At 44.6% G+C, this 5,519-nt stretch overlaps 1 pseudogene across 1 annotated transcript in view; it reads left to right on the top strand.

Moving 5' to 3' along the window:
- LOC148007169 (sperm motility kinase Y pseudogene) overlaps positions 1 to 4,727 on the top strand; it is a 22,562-nt pseudogene extending 17,835 nt beyond the window's left edge. Inside the window, exons 3-4 of the transcript XR_015648554.1 lie at positions 1,934 to 3,526; positions 4,237 to 4,727. The product of XR_015648554.1 is annotated as a sperm motility kinase Y pseudogene (transcript). The remainder of the gene's footprint in view (positions 1 to 1,933; positions 3,527 to 4,236) is intronic.
- The last annotated feature ends 792 nt before the right edge of the window (positions 4,728 to 5,519 follow it).

The following is a 5,519-nucleotide window of genomic DNA, read 5'->3' as shown; positions in this document are numbered from 1 at the left end:
AATTCAAAGATAACGTGACACCCTGAGTGTAAACATGAGGACTTTTTAGCAGGATGCAGAGTAAGCATTCAAAACAGAGAACTATGGACAGCTAAACATCTTACAGGGTTTTATTTCTAACAGCCTAAAGTCTTTCCATAGCCCATAGAAGCCACGGTCTCAGAGTCCTTCCCAACCATGTCATGACAGGTCCTATTGTGACCTCATGAGGAGTGATTGTGAGGCGGCCCAGCAAACACATATTAAGCTGTTGCCAGGCCTGGAATTCTTTGAGTGCTTTGAGAGGAGGTGTGGAGTGGAGCCCTCTGCGACTTGGTTGTATCTAGTGAGCTGTGTGTGGTTGTATCGAATTTTACTGTACTGTGTATATGTGTATGTATCAGTGTGTGTAAGAGAGTGTGTGTTGACAGATTGGCCTGTGTGTGAGTGCGTGTACACTTTTGCCTGTGTGTTTGTCAGTATATGTAGGAGTGTGTGAGTTTACAGGTTTGTATGTGTGTATGTGTTTGTATGTGTGTATGTCTTCTTGTGCGTATGTGTATCCCTGTGTGTATGTGTGTATGTGTCTGACGTGTGTTTTTTCAGCTTTGCTTGTGTGTAAGTATGCGTGCTTTGTGTGAATCTGGGTGTTTGTAAGAGTTTGTGTGAGTATAAGTTCACTTCTGTGTATTTCTGTGTGTGTTCCTGTGTGTGTGCCTGTGCCTGTGTGAGTGCCTGTGTGTGTGTGTGTGCGTGTGTGTGTGTGTGTGTGTGTGTCTGTGTGCGTCTGTGTGTGCACGTGCCCATCCCCTTTTGCCCCTTGTATCTATATTACCTGCACCTCAGTGCAAGAGAGTGTAGAGGCCAGAAGTCACCCCGGCTGCTGTTCCTGAGGTAGGTTCTCAACCTTATTTTCAAGACAGGCTCTCTCACTGGCCTGCAGCTGCCCAAGTATCTGGGTTGGCTGACCAGTCGCTCCCAGGCATTTGGTATGCCAACCCCATAATATCAGTTTAAAGGCCTATGTAGATGGCTGGCTGCCTATTTCTTGATTGATTGATTTTTGGATGACTTCAAGAGAAAGAATTAGGTCACATATTGCCACGCCACTGGCTATTTCCTTATTGGGGTTTTGTTTTTTGTTTTATTTATTTATTTATTTTTTATGGATTGCTGGATTCATTTTGGTGGTGGTTTTTATGTTCTCACATGCTATATTACTGCTTTGATTATTTACGGTTCTGCAGTCGGATGATTAACTCTATCTCCATTTTCAATGTCCTGCGGTTTCATCCTTTTACATTATTCCTGTTTCTCTATTTATTGAGTACAAGCAATCATTGGCTTAGACTTGATACAAATTTGCCCTTTGTGACACTTTGACTCTTCGGCCTTTGTTTAAGGTTTACTGTTCACTGATAATTAACTGCCTTATTCCTTGTGGTTGGTTAATTTTAATTTTCAGTATTTTGCTCTGGAGAGTTGTGGATTTTTGTGGATCACTAGGTCCTGAAATTCAATGGAGTTTTCCCTTAAGTGTTGGCTTTTTATATTTGTTTGTTTTGTCTTTTACTAATTCTTTCTCCTCTCGTTTCTTTCATCTGTTTTTTTTTTTCTTCAATGAACATCTATTCATAGTATTGACCATCTTTGGCCGCCCAATCCTATTGTAGTATGACGATTTTTATTTTCATCATTGCATTTAGTATGTGTGTGCTCTTGGCTTTCTCTTTTGGGGTTGGTTATTTGGGTGGCTTTTACTTATGACTCTTCATATTTTCCCCTTAACTTTTTCATAATTTTGCTCTATTTTTCTAGTCTAGTTTTTACTTTGTCTTTGTTTGTTTTTTTTTCTTTTTCTTTTGTTTGTTTCTTTTAGGTACCACAAGTGTAATTTTAGCTCCTATATTGCTCCATCTTTTTCATTATTTGATTCCATTTTTGTTATTTTTAGGTAGCATTAGTACTGATAAAATGCCTACAGAGACTGAGGAGGAGTTACCAACCCCTACACCCGAGCCCAGTATCTCTGAGGAGGGCAACTTCCATTCCCAATACCAAGTATTGGGGACAATTGGGCAAGGGGGCAACGCCAAAGTCCTCCTGGCCCACCACCGGCTCACAGGAACCCCGGTGGCTGTCAAAGTTCTGCGAAAGGACAAGCAGTGGTTCCAGCCAGCCATGATGGAAGCAAACATAATGAGAAAGATCAACCACCCCAACATAGTGTCTCTCATACAAGTTATTGAAAAGGAAACGAGAATATACCTCATAATGGAGCTGGTGGAAGGCCAAGAACTCTACCAGTACATCAGAGAGTCAGGGCACATAGAGGAGGATGAGGCCCGGCAAATATTTGAACAGATATTGTCAGCAGTGAGCTACTGCCATGGAAAGGGGATTGTTCACCGAGACCTCAAACTGGACAATATAATGATTGATAAAAACAAAAAGGTCAAAGTCATCGACTTTGGGCTTAGCACCCAATTTCAACCTGGAAAAATGCTAAACCACCACTGCGGCACGTACTCTTTTGGTTCCCCTGAACTCCTCCTTGGCCATCGGTATGACGGGCCGAAGAATGATATGTGGATTATAGGAGTGGTCTTGTACTGTATGGTAGTGGGAAAGCTCCCATTTGATTCAGTGATCATCCAAGAACTGCAGAGACAAGTAGTGGCAGGGGTATATCCTGCTCCCTGTGGGGTTTCAAAAGAACTGGAGGACCTCCTTAGTAAATTACTGAGGGTAAATCCCAACTTTAGACCAACAGCAAGAAAGGCGATGAAACACCCTTGGTTCAAAGAACACTGGAACGGATTGATAGGTCCCTATGAAGAAATGCTTCCCCTCACACCAGACCCGGCCATTTTGGATGCCATGAAAAGCATTGGATTCCAAGCCTCTGTAGTAAAACACTCTTTAAAACAAAGAAAATATAATGAGGAAATGGCAACTTATTTCTTTCTACAAAAGCAGGCTCTCCAGGGGGATGGCTGCACAGCCCAGGCACAGCAAGTGAGTCCCGTTGTAGCCCCATTTCCTAGCCTTGATCCTGCTGCTGCTTTTAGATTAGAACCAAAGAGGAGTGGAAGCCTGCCAGTCCTTGGCACCTTGCGGGTGTCATCCTCCCATGGTCACGTATCTCACTATGGCCAGAATGCTCATCCAAAAGGAGGCAAAAGATCCACTGTGGCTGGTCGTCTCAGGCCTCTACCGATGACACCTACACAGGACCACTATCACAAATGTGCCGTGAGTGTCCCATGCATTCAAACAACAAGCATCTTCACTGAGAAGAGTAGCAATAAGGAAATCAAAGAAGACAACCCACTCTCCCACAGAGCCCCATTAGAGGATAAGCCCATCCCCAGCAGGGTCCGGCACAGAGGTTTTAAGGGGTGGACCAGGAATATAGCAAATGCCCTGATAAAGCTGTGTTGCTGCATGCCAAGGAGAAAGAAACCTCGCCTGGGGCAGAACAGAATCTCCCCCCAGAAATGAGCCACAGGGAGAGTCCAGAGAACAAGCAGCAGGCATAGCCCAGGTACCTTTGTGCTTTGTCCTTTTCAGTTTGCTCTATGCTGGTCCTTCCTCTGTCTCTGGTTTCCATTTTCCCCACAATTCTTACCTTGTATCTGCTCTAAGTTCTTTATGAGGTTTCCCCAACACCAAGCCTTCTCCCTCTTCTTGATTTCTCCTCTTCCCAGCAGGGACCCAATAGGATTGATGAGTTCCACACTCTACAGAGTTTTCTAGTTGGCCCATCCCTTCAGATGGACTCCAGCTCCCCCTTAGGCCAATAGCTCCCACAAGGTGAGGACAAGAGGTTCATGGGCTCATGGACTCCTCCAGGGGCTACTGATCTTTTCACATGTGGTCATCAATCACAAGTGCTGCAGAACAGAGTCTTATGTTTTCAAATATAACATCCCATTCCATTAAGCCTCAAAACTAATTAACAAGGTTTTTCATTGAATAAGTATCAACAACCTAATTTGTGGGTTATAGTTGATGGTCAGAATCCTGCATGCATGCATATTGTTTTGCATACTGGTTTTTTTTGTTCCTAAGACCTAGTGATCTATTGAATTTTATAGGTAGTAGTTCTAAATGGTTTCTTTCAAAGACCTCAACTGAGAAGTAGAAAAAAGAAGTTATAATATAGTAAGGCAAATCAAAGCCCCAAATGGTAAGCTAAGAATTCTACCTCACTGTCTTTTTTGCTTGGAATAAATTGTCTTGTCTCTTTCACAGTGTCATCTGGAAATTCTTTCATGTCCTCAGTATAAACAGTAGGTGATTTCAGACACATGGCAATGGAAAAGACAACAGCAGAAACTACAGCAGCAACAGGAGTAGCAACAATAGCAGAAGCAGCATTAGGCACAGCAGCAGCAGGAGGAGGAGAACGAGGAGGGTAGGAGGAGGAGGAGGAAGAGGAAGAGAGGAGGAGAAAGAAGAGGAGGAGGAGGAAGAGAAGGAAGAGGAGGAGGAGAAAGAGGAGGATGAACAGCAGGGGGAAGATTTTGATTCCCTGTCCCCGTGAGAATTGCTGATGACTACTTCTGGACACAGATATCATGCTGAGAACTGTTTATCAAAATGATTTAACAGAATATTAATTTTCATAGAAGACATGTCAATGTTCCTGAGGGCATGCAGCCCTGGAAAAGAGAGCCAGATGGCTGAGGCAAGCAGTGTGGAATGTTCTTACTGAGGAAGACCTTCTCAAAGCTGATGATGTAATAGGCATGAAGGAGCATTTCATGGGAGTCACGGTCCCATGCCCCTGTGTCAGGGCACACAGAGCTCCTAGCCTTGCATCCTGCGTGAGAGGGGACCTGGAATATTCCCTGATCCCCACAGGGTCCTGGATTGCTTGGTTCCCCCTCAATCATGGTCCTCCCTGTGCCCCATGGGGTCCGCAGCTTCTACGGGCTGAATTTATATCAGTGATTAACTGGAGCTGGACCACAACCACACCACAGGCAAGCCCTGGGCACTGAGGACATTAAGAGCAGCAGACAACATCTCCTCCGCTGCTTCTGACTCTGCTCCACAAGCCTATGTAGATGTTCCTGAGGTAGGTTCATCAGAGACATCCTATGCCATGGCATGGAGGCTCCCAAGAACTTCTACGATCAATATGAGCCACACAAGAGCCCACAGTCCATCCTGGGAGAACATTAAAGTATCTGGAATTATCAGGGACCCTAAGGTAGGTTCGTCAGGATATGGAGCTGATGTATGGTGGGATGCTTGGAGGATACAGCCTAAGGCAACGTAGAGGAAAGTGTGTTATGAGAGCTAAGACAGAGCAACCACACAGTCTGAGAACAAGTTTGCTTAAGTGAAATTTGGCCGTCCTTGAACTCTCTGTTCTTCCAGGGTAGGATGGCCTATGGGGCCCAGGACAGAGCGACCATGCCAGAATTACAATGGTCTGTAATAGAGATGGAGAAGGTGTCAGGATGGGACTTGGGCAGTGGATGGAGCTCTATGACTGCAAAGCCTGCCTAGGCTCCAAAAACCCAGAG

Source organism: Rattus norvegicus, chromosome 1 (genome assembly GCF_021556685.1).
Source record: "Rattus norvegicus strain SHRSP/BbbUtx chromosome 1, alternate assembly SHRSP_T2T, whole genome shotgun sequence".
Classification (NCBI taxonomy): domain Eukaryota; kingdom Metazoa; phylum Chordata; class Mammalia; order Rodentia; family Muridae; genus Rattus; species Rattus norvegicus.
Note: the sequence above shows the minus strand (reverse complement) of the source record. Positions and strands in the feature narration are given on the sequence as shown.